The 16181-nt window shown below is 39.4% G+C and overlaps 1 protein-coding gene across 2 annotated transcripts in view; it reads left to right on the top strand.

Moving 5' to 3' along the window:
• FGF14 (fibroblast growth factor 14) overlaps nt 1–16181 on the top strand; it is a 613348-nt gene that overhangs the window by 86329 nt on the left and 510838 nt on the right. The window lies entirely within an intron of this gene.

Raw genomic sequence — 16181 nt, 5'->3', positions numbered from 1 at the left:
CAAACCTATAGAGAAAGTAAGAATTCATCCATATTTAGGAAAAATGAATTGTCTATGACTAGAGGCAGGTACACTGACAATCAGCAAGCTGCTCTCTCTATATCACGTGTCTGAAAAGTAAGTGATTGCATGAATTGAATTAATGAATTTAAATGACCCACAAAAACAATGAAAAGCAGCCTTAAACCTAAAGAAGTAGAATGCTATGGACTCACTTTGTGTAGGTGAGCTGCCTTTTGCATCTCTTCCATTCTGGAATAAGTTAGTGTATAAAACTGGTGATCATAATGATTACTTTGACAGAAGGCTACATTATTTTTACTATAACTTTTCAGTATCTCAGAGGTTTTACAATCAGCCTTAGAGAAAATTAGTTCACATGATGTGATGAGCACTGGGTGTTAAACTCTATGTTGGCAAATTGAATTTAAATTAAAAAAGAAAAAAATTAGTTAAAATTCCAAAAAAATTCTGATTTGTCAAGAGGTCTGCTTGAGATACCTGAGCAAAAGGTGTATATAAAATATTATAAATGTTGACACCCTGTTTTTTTACCTATGACACACATACACAGACACACAAACACAAGAGGACTTCTGACAATCTGTAAATATATTTTAATTTTTTTCTAAATGTTTCTCAAAGTTTTAACACGTTTAATTTCACAGTGAACTTGCATGATGCCTGGCATCCATACGTGTGAGAATTCTCTTTTGTAATTTCCATCCTTGATGTGGTTATAGTCTCCTCTCCTGTCTGCACTCAAGGAAGCCTACTGGGATGCAAGTGGCACTGATGATATTGGAGAGCTAATTTTGAATCTACCATAACTTTTCAAAAATACATTTTTTTGGTAAACTTTAATATTTTAAGTATTGCTGGTAGCATTGTTTTTCACACCCCTCCTCCCACCCTAGCATGTCGCAATGATTTGGTTGAGTATTGTGGCTAAAGCATCAGGGATTTAGGATTCAAGAAAGTTAAATCCCCTCCCCACAGGCAACAAGGCTAAACTTTTTCCCGTTTCCGGTATGTTGTAATCCCCTTGGTTTAATAAGAAACCCTGCATCTGGCAGGGCATATATCCCCTTAATTAGATTGCACTGGTCAAATGCTTTATTCTTCCTTGAACAATGTAACTATGGGATCGCATAGTACTTACTATGCATTAAACTAGTTATGTCCTAGTTTCTACTCTTTCATGGTGCTGGTATATTCATGAAAGAGTGTAATATACAACAGGTTTTTTTTTTTTAATATCCTGGGATATTGTAAAGGGGAGTAATTTGCTAGAAGGTAAGAAGAGGGAATTAAGGCTTTAATAAATCTGTGTTAGGCTCACTGCCTTGCTGTATTTGAGGTCTTACTGGTTTATTTCAGGCCTGGGATTCTCCCTAAGGTACATAAGAACAAGCTAATATATTTTAGAGGCATGATATTTGGGACAGAAATTTCCAACTCTGTCTCTCACACAGAAACTTGTGGTATGCTATGGGATACTCAACTATTTTAAGGGGGATTCACAACATATATCAGCATATATCAAAAGAAAATGCCTTTTAAATTTAATAGTTTTTTTTTAAGATTTTATTTATTCATGAGAGAGAGAGAGGCAGAGACACAGGCAGAGGGAGAAGCAGGCTCCACGCAGGGAGCCCGATGCGGGACTCAATCCTGGGTCTCCAGTATCACGCCCTGGGTTGAAGGCAGGCGCTAAACCACTGAACCACCCAGGGATCCCCTAAATTTAATTTAAGACACTTAATACACACCACGGAGTGTCCTTTCCTGTGCTGGTGGGGTCTGACCTGGACCATGCTGGGTAGTAAGCATTTAAAGGTGAGCAGTTCATAGTACTAGCTCTCAGGAAGCTTAGTTAAGTTACACAGACTGCAAATAATGTAGGGAAATATTACAAGTTGTGTTTACAGGAGAGGGTTCACAGAAATGACAGTTCTTGCACTTGAAGTAGACTTCAGAGGATCATCCTAGTCTTCTCTGGCAGGATCCAAACTGGGAGGCACCTTGGAATTGGTTTCTTATGTCTATGCAAGTGGGACTGACTTTTAGAGCAACATGTGTTTTTTTTCTGAAAAGATCCTGAAAATTTGTAACAAGGGGGAATAGCAGGCCTTATAATATTTTCTCTTGACCACTGATTTCTTTGATCTATTTGTATAGAAAAGGCATGTGTGTATGTGTGTGTGTGTGTGTGTCTACATGTTTGTGTATGCATATATGTGCACTGTTTGGATACAATATATATTATATATGTTGATATGCACATTACATATATGAATAATTTTGTAGCTAAAGCTCATAGAAATGAGATCAATAGAATAGTATACTCACTCCTATATCCATAAACACCAAAGCCTCCTAGCAGGCATGACCAGTGCTTGATCAGAGCTGGGTGGAGAATTCCTAAGAGTCAATACACTCAAGGTGATTTTTTTTCTGGCAATGGAAATGGAAATGAACTTTCAGAATAAAAGCAGCAACTCTCATTCTAAACATTTTTGAAATAGCAGTTGGCATTTATTTACTTACATGTACATCCACCTGTTTGTTCACCAAATATTTCTTGGTGCTCACTATGAATAATTGCTTTGTGAGTTACTGTGATAATAAAATGAGGCTGCCAACTCTCACAGGCAGAAATGGCCTCTGATTAATTGTTGGATCCTCGTACCTTGTATAGTATCTGGAAAACGTAGACATTCAAGATATGTTTGGTTGGTTGAATTGACCTGTACTGTGAAGATGTATGGACATGGCCCTCTCACTTCAGGAAATGGATATGACACAATTGAGGACATACTCGGAACTAATAAGTAGCCAGCATGGGATGTGTGCTGCCTAATTGTGCAAATAATAAATATTTTGGAAAATCCATGGAAAGAAGGACTATTTCATTTGATTAAAACGTGATGATACATGTTGGTTGGTTGTAGAGATATTGGTAATTTTATTGATAATTTCAATTTACGGTGTCACCATGTTAGGCAAAGCACAGTGCTATGAATTGACTTTGGCTCAAGATAAATTTTCTTTTATATAAACAGCAAAAAGAAACTCCATTCTTTTTCCCCAGTTGACCTCTCAGAAAATGAACATTTCTTTTCAATATGTAGTGCTTCATGACTATGGCTTGCATGGCACATGGAGCATTTTCTTAGATGAAATAAACATCTTGGTAATTGTGTGTCGGCTGTGTCTTCCTGCTTCATTCTGGCAAAGCTGCTGTTCAATTGCTCCATTTCCTGCCTGAGTGATGATAAAAACCAGGTGTGGTAGTTTCGGAGGTAAGAATTGATATTCAGTAAATCCATGTTGTTTAGTTATTGTCTTCTAAAGCTTATTTTATTTCCCTGTCTTGAACAGCCATGTATGATTTCGTGGAGGGATTTGGGAAGTGTTGAGGTTATATTGTTCCTCTTCCATTTGAACTGTTGAAGGAATCATAAGGATTGATGGCTATGGATGATTTTTCATAGAATTTAATCTGAAGGTTTTGATAAATATCTCCTTTCATTAAAAGAAAATATATATTTCTTTTTGGATTGAGGATGGAAATAGATGTTTTAAATGTCATTGTATTATTGATTTAAAAATCAATTAAAACCAAGGATTCAGAGTGTTTTCAACAATGTAACTGGTACATTTCTGAGAACTCCTGAAGAATCTCTTGTTAGGATCACTGTCTGCAATTCCCACACTAAACTTCTCCCCATTTCCTATAGAATCTAGACTCTTTCCTAAATGCAGATATTCTTTCTTCTATGCCCTTACCTCCAGGTGCAGTGCCCTTGCACAGCTTAGATGATAGACTCCCCCTCATCTTTCAGGATTGAGCTCAAATGTTACCTTCCAGGTCCCAGAGAGTTCCTGAGATCTCTGCTGTTGTAATTTACAAAGAACACCAAACACATACTTGTAACTACTTCTGGGTTAGCCTTCCCTGCCTGTGAGTTCTTTTGGGTGCAGGATTGTGTTTTCTGCTTGGTGCCACCACCTTCAAGGGATAGTGCCCTGTTGACAGCTGAGCTTTAGTATGTTGTAGAACTTACTATTGCCTAGATCAATGAGAAGCTTGCTGTGGAGACTTGCTTGGTACTTCCTTTCTCCTTGGAGAATCCTCAGGCCTAAATTTGCTCCTGTGTGGGCAGCCTGGGTGGCTCAGTGATTTAGTGCTGCCTTCGGCCCAAGGCATGATCCTGGAGACCTGGATTTGAGTCCCATGTCGGGCTCCCTGCATGGAGCCTGCTTCTCCCTCTGCCTGTGTCTCTGCCTCTCTCTCTGTCTCTCATGAATAAATAAATAAAATCTTAAAAAAATAAAATAAATTTGCTCCTGTGGCTGTGGCCCAACAAAGGACAGGCTCGTCTGTATGCAGTCGAATGGCCAAGGATTGGGACTCCTTTGTTTTTCTTTCCACACAGCCCAGGGATGCCATGCATAGAGACCAGCTAAACAAGACTAAGCAAGAGCTAGTTTCTTTATTCTCTATACATTTTTGGGGACATTGTTGATACCAAAAATAATCAGCATTGCTTCCTACTGTAGGCAGCTTTCAAACCTGTGCCCTGAAAAGAAAAATAAACTCCTTCAAGTATGTATAACCACTGATACATTTTTTCCTAAGGCTAGCACTGAAGGTCTTTATTTGTTTAAACTACTCAGGAGGTAGTTGGAATACCTAACAGTACTGATTAATAGTGAACTGACATAATGTTGGCAGTAAGTGTCTGCGGGAAATACAATTTCTGGTGGATTTGATTTGATATGGAATATACAGACTTTCAAACCATCGGCCTGAGTTTCAGTCCGATTTACTCATTTTTAAAAATGATTTTTCTCTGGTGACTTTAGATAAAAATCATTGAATTTCCCTACTGGTAAAATATTAGCCTTCAGAGTCTTTTGCGAGAATCAGATGATACAATGTCAATGAAGCCTCTTCTAAAACAAAATATTAGTATTGACCAGATGTAGGTTGATGTTACTGGTTCTCTCCCACTTAAGATACTGTTTTCTTGCTTTCATTTATATTAACAAGCCAGGCTAGCCTTTCTTTGCTAGGTCTAGTACATTGTCCATTATATAATCTAATGGAGATGCAGCCTGTCCTAAAAAGAGGACAGTGATGCTTCTGTAAATCATGGAGGACCTCCTCAAGACTGGAGTCCTTATTCAGCAGATGGAGAACTGAAAGTCATGAAAAGCCAAATGGTCCTTAACAGTCTAACTAAACTAAAACTCAGGTCACTTGCTTCCTAGGTTCAAATTTTATTAATCCATAAATATGAAAGAGTGAAATGTAGTTAATACTTTGGAAAATAGGAGTGACAATCTCCACCACCCCCCCTTTTTTTGGGAGAAAGCTCTTTTGTGTAAGTTGCATTAAATAAATGTTGGAAAATATGAGACCCTGGTAATATTCATATACTTGTTTCTGTTTGGTTTACCTCAATAGATGACAGACACTTTTAAGCACATTGGTAAGTTTCCTATTTATTCTCATATTTTATTTGGTAAATGTTGTTCTAGGTCTAAAAAATAGGAAGAGAAAGGCCATAACTTGGTCCCATCTTTGGTCACAGGTGTTTCAGAAGAGTGTTTGTAGTTGTGCTTTAGAATAGCTCAGTGCTTTGTTTGTTGAAAATATCCTGTGTTACATACACTGCTTTTTTTTTATGCTCTGCTTTGCCTGTCCCTTGATCTCTTCTGCTTGCCTCCCCTCTCCTTTCTACAGCTTTATTTTTGGTTATCAGTAGTATGACAGTCCTCCTGAATTGTAATGGTGGTGTTTTTCCATACCTCCAACCTGTCCTGTCCCAAATTCATGAGGTGACTTTTAAATCAGCCAGATTCAGCTATAGGAAAGTATGGATGCTTGCCAGCAGGGGCTTTGTAGCTCAAATTAAAGATACCATTGTCTTCTGGGAAGAATCATTGACAAAACTTAGTTTTGCTTTAAAGAGCTCACACAGAAAAGATGATTTCTTCAGCACTAATCAGATAACTGTACCTTGTAGATCATAAAGCTCAGCTCTCCAGGGCCCAGAAACCAGGGCAAAAGAAACTCCTAATGCAATGTGATCTGTTTATGACCTTCTTAGAGAAGAATATCTCAGTTCTCCCTAAGGAATGCATTTTCAATGCATCTCTTCTCACACCCTTAAGAAATAACCTCTTCCTTTAGACCACACCAATCATAATGAACGGAAGAACACTGAATGAAGATGCAACCAGAGCAGCTAGCCTATTTAAATGGCTGGCCAAATCTTTTCTAAAGTGTGGTGTGTGTGTGTGTGTGTGTGTGTGTGTGTGTGTGTAAATGAATGGAAGTGGGCCATATGGACACAGCTGCTATTATCAACAGAGGTAATGCTGGCATAGTAGAAGGACGCAGGCTTGAATTAGGTCATGCCCTGGATGCAGTTCTCAGCTCCTGAAGATAAGACCCTGGCAGTTACTTCCCGCCCCCAAGGGGGAACAATCTGGTCTGGCATCTGGACCCACATGATTGGTTAACTCCTGAAAGAAAGAACCTCAGGCCTGGTGGAGGCCAACTTTCCTTCACTGGGATCTCAGGGATTGTTACTTCAGAGACAGAGGAAGCAGGCATTTCCTGGCAGTTAAAAAACAAACAAACAAAACAGAGAAAGCAGGAAGTTTTATTCCTTACCTTCCTCTATTTCCTGGACCAAAAAGACACTTTTCTGTGCCTTCTGGGCACAAACTCTGAGGACAGAAGCAACAAAGACACATATGGAAACATAGCTCATACTCAAAGAGGAAAGACTTTGTTCTAATTTCAAAAAGTAAATTCTCTTCTCTAATATTTATCAGTTCCATTCATTTCTGGTGCTCTTCAAAGTTACTCCCTTTTTTCAAATTCTAGGGTTCTGCCTGTTAGGATTCTTACTTTCAATAGCTGCTAATCCAAATAAAGAATAGAAAACAAAAAGATTCTAAGTGAAGAAAGGGAAAAAGATGAGTGTGTGTGTGTGTGACTTTAATCAAGACTAAATGAGGCAACAATAAAACTATGCTCTCATTTCCCTTTCTTTCCATCTTCTGGACTTGTTACATCTGAAGCCTTTCCATGGTTTTCCCTTTAAAAGCCACCATTTAAAAATAAGCATCACAGAGCTAAAAGTAAAACAAACTTCACATTTTATAGGTAAAAAAATAAGGTTTAAATTGAGGGAGTGACAATTTAGAGTCACCCAGAGATGTGGGCAGTGAGCACCCTGTATATTTTGTGAAAGATATCTATGTGTGGGTGAAAAATCGAAGGTCATGAAGACCTTATTGATAGTTTCCATTGAACATGAGATTCAAGTGTAACCGGTTCAAGAGTAACTGAGCTTCAAAGAGCAAGCCAAATGCATGATGAAGATTCAGAGGATTTTGACATCATTTGTGGAGCAGAGTGGGGAATGAACTGAGATCTGTGCTGAGAAGACTGTGATTATTTAATTTCTTTCGACTTTTCATTCATATAAACCCTGTAATGGATGAACATGCAGCATCTCCAGCATTTTGCAGTAGAAACACTAGTTTTAGCCTTCTGCTTGCTAAATGTTCACTGTTCTTCCCTATTTGTGCAGTTTCCTATTGAATTTACCTCCTCACGATTCCATACTCTGTGCCCAAACTGCACAATCCTTTTGTGCAAAGAAATATCATTTGTGGGCACTAAAATTCAACTTTCTTTATCATTTGATTGATTCCCAGGTGGATCCACGTAGAATCCCCTTTCTTCTCCTGGATTGCAGAGTGGGCTGAGAAGCTGCCTTTCCCAGGGCTGCCAAGTACCAGCTTGTAGTCCGGTTATTTCAGTGGGTTAAATGAATGCCTTTACCTAGCTGATAAAACCAGCGGGTTTGGAAGAGTTCCAGGGCCTCCTTTGTGCTTGTAGGAAGATGTGCTAGCATTTCTAGGTGTGCTGTGTGTTCAGTGAATTTGGTGCAGTGCAGCAAGCTTGTATAATAGCTCCATGTTGATGCTTGGAGCAGCTCATTGCTCCACTTGAGAGAGTGGGAAGCACTCACTCATTTCTGTGCAAGGGGATGTGCGTGTATTATATGTGTGCATACATTTGTGTGGGTGCATGTTTACTTTTCTTTAAATCCCATTAACCAAGTGTCAAGTACATCTGAGATTACTTACTTAGCAGGGTTACTATTTCTGGTGTCCCATTTTTAATTCAGGTCTTGGAAAATTCACTGCATTTTTTGCTGATAACTTTGGAGTGCTCTTTTTCTGGGGTCTTTTATTTTTAAATATAAGAAACCCTCCTAGTTCATATATGAGTGTTTCTGGCACCACTCTAGGTACCAGGTCCACTCCTCTCCTGCTTTCCAGCACATTGCCTGAATCTAGACCTTCTTCTAGTGCTAGGGCAGAAATCAGAACTGAGATGATATTGGATATTTCATAGACCAATCCTCTTATAATTCAGGACATGGAGGTAGATAAGTGAAATGAGTTGTTCAAGGTCACTCAGCTCTCAGCTAGCACCTGGGTCTGTTGACTCTTAGTCCAATTCTTTTTCTGACATAATTGCATTGACTTTTTCTAGAAGATTATGAGAAATTGATTGAATTTCCCCTGATATGTCATATAAGTTTCTTCAGGGCCATGGCTGTCACCCAACAGACCACTGAAGCTCTTTTAACTTCTTTTCAAAATTATAAGGTTGAAATCAATACACTCAGAAACGTCATACCTGTTTGAATGTTTCTTATTGCTCATCATATTAATTTTCACATAGTAGGTACTCAATAAATACTTATTGAATCAATTTTGTAATCAAGATTGAATGAAAAGTGGGAAAGTGACTGATGATTATTGTTGTTGTTAAATACAAAGATTCCCAGTTGTTGACTTGGCATACATGAAGCCCACCATCTGCCAATGGAGAGGATCTTGAGTGTCCTTTGGGAGAGATCTGGCTTGGTTCAAGTGTTTGGAAAGCCTTTAGCTAAAACACTCCTCTGAAGATTGTTCAGAAAAGGACATCCCCAAGCAGCCAGCTGTACATTTATGCTGCTGGCCCAGACTTATTGGGCTTCTCTAGAACACACTGGATGGTTAAGAGGGTCTGTTCTGGGATCAGTTCTGGGATCATTTCCAATCTTAGCTACTTGTTCGTTGTGAGACACCAAGTGAGTTATTGAGCCTTTGTAAGTTCCGGCTTCCACATCTGCAAACAGGGTGCTATTGGGGCAGCAGTGTGCCAATGAATGGGAACTGCTTGGCCTGGCTTGGCCTGGTACCCAGAACACAGAGTGTTCCTGATAAATGCTCACTTCTATTAGAGAGCTGCTATGGGGATTAAGTGATTACTACCTGTATGACCTTAGCATATTCCTCACATTCTTTGTGTCTCAGTTTCCTCATCTGTAAAATGGGGATGATAATAGAAGTTGCCTCATTGAAGATTAAATGAGTTAATACATGTAAAGTGCTTAGGACAATGCCTATCCCCTATTAACATACACAAGTGCATTAAAAAGAATCAGTGATAACTATTGCTAAGTAGAGCACTTTGTATAATGATTAGTGCCTGGTATTAACTCAATAAATAGTAATTCTTCTTTTTTTTTACTCTTTCTTTCCCCTTAGAAGAATTGGTCCATAAAAATAAGTGATATTACTGTAACATTTCTGTATCTTGAACAGTATGTATTTTTAGTAGATCAAGTTATAAGCCTGTATTTGTTACTCTCTCCTTAAGATAAAAACAGAATATGTAGGTGTATTAGCTTTCTATTACTGCTGTAACATATTATTCACAAACTGAGTCCTATAAAATAACATAAGTTTAATATCTTACAATTGAGCAGGTTGGAAGTCCTGTATGGGGCTCATCCAGCTAAAATCAAGGAGTCAGCAGGTCACATTCCACCCTGGAAGCTCATTCAGGTTTTGACAGAGTTCATTCCCATGTGGTTGTAGGACCCTGGCCTCTATTTCCTTCCTGTCAGTCATGTTGTCGGGGATTGTTGTAGATGGTGTTGTCAATTGGCTCAGCAGGTATGGGGGCTTGTGTGTGTGTGTGTGTGTGGTGTTTTTTTTTTTTTTTTTTTTGTGGATTTTGCTTCTTGGGATGTGAGGGCCTCTCCCTCTCCTTGTATGGAGCCCCTTACATCTCAGAACTAGCAACAGAGTACCACATCCCATTTCATGCTGCCATTTCTCTGACCACAGCCAGGATATGTTCTCCACTTTAATGGACACATGTGATTAGATTTTGCCCACCTGGATCATCTAGGCTGGTCTTCCTTCCTCAAGGTCCTTAACCTTGATTACATCTGCAAAGTCCTTTTGCAATGTATAATAACATATGCACAGGTTCTGGAGATGAGGATGTAGGTGTCATTGGGGGGAGGCATTATTCGGGATAAGACAGTTGGAATACAAAAAAAGAAAAAAGACTCTGGCCTCTTAATCTCGTTAATTGTGGGGAGTTCAAAGTAAGAATAAGATGAGCTCCAAATTTTACTATTGAATACCTTGCCAGAAAACATGCTAATTTCTTTCTTCATTCTTTTGGTTTCATGGGCCCTTAGAGACACATTTATTTGATGCTTACTCTCTCTCTCTTTTTTTTAAAGATTTTATTTATTTATTCATGAGAGACAGAGAGAGAGAGAGAGAGAGAGAGAGAGAGAGAGAGGCAGAGACACAGGCAAAGGGAGAAGCAGGCTCCATGCAGGGAGCCTGAGCCATACGTGGGACTCAATCCTGGGTCTCCAGGATCATGCCCTGGGCTGAAGGTGGCGCTAAACTGCTGAGCTACCCGGCTGCCTGATGCTTACTCTTTTAGAGACATTTCCAGCATACAGTCTAATTTCATAGAGCCTTCCTTCAGGTTTGTGGCATACTGTCTACACTTGCCTTGTGAAAAGCCAAGTGTCCATCAGGAGCCCTTCTGCTTAAAGACCAAGACCAAAGGTCATTGTTTCATCATGTCCTGTTCTGCAGTGCTCTGTTCTATCCCTTATTTCTTTCCAGAATTTAGGATTTTTCTCTGCCTTTCCCTCTATCATCAGTGTCCCTCAGTTGTGACATGTTTTTCCTGCTCTGGTGGTGATCTGTGTACATGTCTGGGTCTCCTGCTGCAGTGTGAGCTCAGTCAGTCATAAGACTCTTCCTTAAACTGCTTTGTATCCTGAGTGCCTAATACAGTGCCTGATAGAAGATCAGTATGCAAAATAGGTTGGTTGTATTCTATGATCTGGTTAGAAGGTGAGAATTTGTCTAATCTGTCCCTCAACGGTTATCTATTGGCCAAATACAGTGTGCCAACTTGAGACCAGAGGCAGAATCATAAACATAGTTCTGGTACCTTAGGGGTCTGCATCCTAATTTCTAGGAGAGAGTCAACTCTAACAAAATGAGTTATACATTCCCATGAAGAGATGAATGCTAAGTACTTTATTTGAGGGCAAGAGAGGCCATTGAAATTATTTAGCTTTTATCTGTGAAATGCTTTCCCAGAGCTTCAAAACAGAAGCTGAATATTACTTCAGGTCTTCTGTCTTCAATTTCAGATTCATAAAATTTCTTTTCCTGTAATGTGTAATATACCATGGTGAGAGTAAACATGGGCAATATTAGGTGCCTCTAGAAGTTGGGTGCATATCATTTCATCTGCTTACTTGAATATCTTATATTGTCTGCGGTTGGCAATTTGAGTTCACGTTGTTGAGATCACTCTTTAACATCAGTCCAAGAAGCACTGATCTTGTAACTCAGGCAACAGAAGGGTTAGTTGAGAATCACTGATGTCATATATGGAATGACTTATGTTCGTATCTAATTAGTTACCCAAACAAATGTATATTTATATAAGAAAGCATAATAAGTATACAGATCTAACTACAATGCCCTTCTGGTATTAATGCCAAACTTTCAACCTTAGAGTGAATGCTTCTACCTTGGTCCTGATCTTGATATTTTCTTTGTAGTTATGGCCTGCCATTGTCTTTAATCTTCTGTTTCTGTCCTAGGCAATCTAAATTCAGTTGGTTATTATTATATTTTAAATCAAGGTTATTGCATTAATAGCAGAAAATAATGTTTCTTAACATTTCTCAGAGTTCAGAGTTTAAAGTTTCAAGTCTTCAGAGTTCTGTTTTCTATAGTTGAAGCTATTTGTGCTATTACACAAATTTATTGAAATGCTGACATTTAGGGCTCTACTAAAGGTCAGAAAAAGTCAGCTAATAGCTTTTTTTTAAACCCATAATAAAAACTCTAAGCTTTGTAAAAAGACATTGTATCTGTCTTATATGCCACATATATTTTGAATGTTGGGTTGAATTTATACACAATTTTTCTTGTTATACAGCTTATGTCTTTCTAAGCTTACTTTCTTTACAAATGGATTTTGTTTGCATGTTGTTTTAGTGTAGACTTTTACAGCATAACAAAATTACCTAAATCTCAAAGACTTCAACTAAGAATAAACATTTGTCATTTTGCACACTTTCCATGGGTTGGGAATTCAAGAGTGTCTTAGCTGGGAAGCAGTAGTTCAGGATCTTCTTTTATGGGTTTGCAGTTAAGATGTTGGCTGAAGGGGCAGTGATCTGAAATCTGACTGGGACTGGAGAATCTTCTTCCAAGATGGCTCATACATGTGGGCAGTAAGTTGGTGCTGGCCATTGGCAGTTCCTTCCTGCATGGACTTCTCCATAAGGCCACTTTACTGACTTCATGACATGATTGCTGGGCATCTTACAGAGAGAATGATCTAAGAGTTCAAGGCAGATCCTACAATGCTCTTCAGGACCTAATTCCAGTCACATGGGTCTACTGTATTCAGTATGGGAAGGGGCTTTGCTTTATTTTTTAAAAAATATTTTATTTATTTATTCATGAGAGACACACAGAGAGAGGCAGAGACATAGGCAGAGGGAGAAGGAGACTCCCTGCGAGGAGCCTGATGTGAGTCTTGATTCCAGGACTCTAGGATCACGACCTGAGCCGCAGGCAGACATTCAACCACTGAGCCACCCAGGTGCCTGGGTAGGGGCTTTAAAAGAATGTGAATACCCAGAGGCAAGATCACTGGAGTCCTATTGAAGGCCAGCTATCACATACCTTCCTCTTTCTTATTCCTTAAGCCTATCTGGATGTGTAACTGCTAATTCTGCAACCTTAGAAAAGAGGACTTCAATATATTTGGCTGAAATAGAGAACCCATGGAAGGTAAATGTCAGGAGCTAGTGGAACATAGGGTTAACAGTATTGGAGATAATAGGACTGGATTCAGAATCAGATTAGTGGCAGGAATCTGGGTCATGGAGACAAGTCCAGAAAAGAGTAGGTATTGAACCAAGCACATCTCAGTGCAGCAGCCTTCTTTGATCAAGAGAATTTGTGGGGTTAGATCAGAAGACAGGTCTCTGGGGGTGGGTCCTGGAGAGGAGGGCAAGAAGTACATTTTGCTATTTATAACCAGAGATATTTAATCTAATTTTTTTCTGGTTTGTGCATGTGATGATGGGGAATTGGGTTCAGTAGCACCTTGGCAAATAGATTTTAACAACTTGAATGTTAGCATCAACAAAAACCAAGTAGCTTTTGGGAGCTAAATTGAAGATATCCTAATTCCAAATTTACAGTGGTGGCGTCTCTCCATTTAACAAGGCAATGAAGTTATAATAAATGTCTAAAGTCTCTGTTGGAAATCATGGTACATAGCAAACTACAAAGCTATTTGAATCTGATAAGTTATCATTTAGTGTTTTACCTACTGTGTAGAGTTTGATTTTTTAATGACACTAAGTGTTGACATCTATTGTGTTTAATGCACACTAAGGTCATTATTGAGATTCATCCCAGCAACACAGCTATGAGATGTGCGGAGTCAATTTAGAAAAACAGTGGGCTGTGGAATCAATCAGGCTTGAGTATTAGTCTCAAGTCTACCATGTAGTGGCTCTGGGAGTTTGGGTGAGTTCTTTGACTTTTCTAAGCCTTAATTTCCTCATCTATAAAATTGGGGATTAAAAGAGTCTACCTTAAAGATTGTTGTGAAGGGGATCCCTGGGTGGCGCAGCGGTTTGGCGCCTGCCTTTGGCCCAGGGCGCGATCCTGGAGACCCAGGATCGAATCCCATGTCGGGCTCCCAGTGCATGGAGCCTGCTTCTCCCTCTGCCTGTGTCTCTGCCTCTCTCTCTCTCTCTCTGACTATCATAAAAAAAAAAAAAAAAAAGATTGTTGTGAAGGTTTTATAAGGCAGTACCTGTAAAGCATTCAGTATGCCTGATAGTAAACACTTAGTAAATGCTTTTTTTAGATTTATTATTCATTCATTTATTATTACTTATATAAAATATCCTTTTAAAAATTCAATTTATTCAACAACTATCTATTGAGTTTTATCTGCCAGGTATATTTTTGGATTCTGGGGAACAAGTGAATAAAATGGCTGAGATCCCTATCCTCATGGTGTGGTGCTTATAGCCATAAAGTAAGCACAAAAATATAGTATGAAGTATGTAAGATGGTGATAAATTCTATGATGAGAATCAAACAGAAAGGTGAAAGTAAGTGCTGTGTCTGGGGGGATGCTCTTTTGTACAGGATAATCGTGGATATACTCAATGACATTTGACCAGAGAGTTCAAAGAAGTAAAGGAGAGTTTATGCAGGTATCTGGGAAGGCATTGTAGGCATCAAGTGCAAAGTCCTGAGGCAGTGGCATACTTGGCATGTTGGTAAATTATAGGGGCCACTTCAGATGGAGCAGAGTAAGTCAATCAGTGGTAAGAATGACATAAGAGAGGCAGTGGGTGGTCTGTAGGTCATAGTGAAGAGTTTGCCTTTAACTCCTAGGGGCAGAGGAAGAAATTGGAGAGTTTTGAAAAACATGATCTGACTGACATTTTATAAGAATCACTCTAGCTCTTGTATTGGAATGGACTGTGGGGGCCAGAGTTAAAATGTGATATGTACTATTGAGATGATCTAGGCACAAAATAACGGTTGCTTAAAACATTATTGACGAAAGGTGTAGAAAGGTCAGATTCTGGACATACATTGAAAGTGGAATTGACAGGAGTCAAGGAGAACTTCAAGTTTTTTGGCCTGAGCAACTGTAAGGATGGGATTATTTATTGGGGTGAAGAAGTTTGTGAGAGGATGTGTGAGAGCTGGGATCACGAGTTTGGTTTCAGACATGAGAAATTTGAAAAGCTTCTTGGAAACAGCTAAGGGGAAGTGGTAAGTAGAATTGGATCTCAGAATCTGTAATTCAGGGGCAGCCCATGGGGTGGAGACTTAAGTTTGGGGGTTATAAGTAATTGATTGAATTCATTGCTGGTGAATCAGTGTAGATGGGGAAGAGAACTGTGAGGATGAGCCTATGTTTGTAAAACATGGTTTTGAGGAGGAACCTCTGATAGGAAGGAGGATGAAGAAAGCTTGATTCCTGAAGCCACATGGAAGAAGAGAAGCCAGTTACCCTCAGTGCTGCTGTTATGTCAAGTGAGATGATGACTGAGAATTAACCATTAATATATCTGCAGCATGGGGACCTAGGCACTCCATTTTAGACCTTTTGCAGAAAACAATGAAAAATGCTGGCTATCTAATTTTCAAACCTTTTTGAATTCTCCATGAGCTGACGAGGAAACAGGATACTCCAGAAGAAAACTTGCTATGGCAAAGCTCTTTAACAGGCACTGTGGAGAGGAGTCTGGGATATAGGTGGTGGAGTTTCTCTATCAAAGTTTGGACACTTCACCAAAAGTAACAAGAAGGAAGACAGCCTGTCTGGGCACACATGCAGATGGTTGGAAGACATGGTAGTGGGAATGCGTGGTTCTCTTCCTGATGGTTTTTCAATGATATCACAAGTAAAGCCATGAGCCAAGAGGAAGGGTGAGGAAGAGTACTGGAGTTCTGAGAAGGAAAGAAGTATAAAATAATCTCCAGGGAATATTGTAAGATTGCCTTCCATCACTGACCATCCACTGGAGATTAGCAGTCATGGGCGGTAAGGAGTGGTGCCTGGGCAACCATGTGTTTCTCTCCAGTTATGTTCCACTGCATGGGCACAGGTGTGGAGTAGGTTTTGGTTGGAAAGTCAAAGCGAGGGTAGTAAGGTAGGGACAGGTGACTCTGATGACGTACCATGGAATCTAAGTGGG

Source organism: Nyctereutes procyonoides, unplaced genomic scaffold (assembly GCF_905146905.1).
Source record: "Nyctereutes procyonoides isolate TBG_1078 unplaced genomic scaffold, NYPRO_anot_genome, whole genome shotgun sequence".
Classification (NCBI taxonomy): Eukaryota; Metazoa; Chordata; class Mammalia; order Carnivora; family Canidae; genus Nyctereutes; species Nyctereutes procyonoides.
Note: the sequence above shows the minus strand (reverse complement) of the source record. Positions and strands in the feature narration are given on the sequence as shown.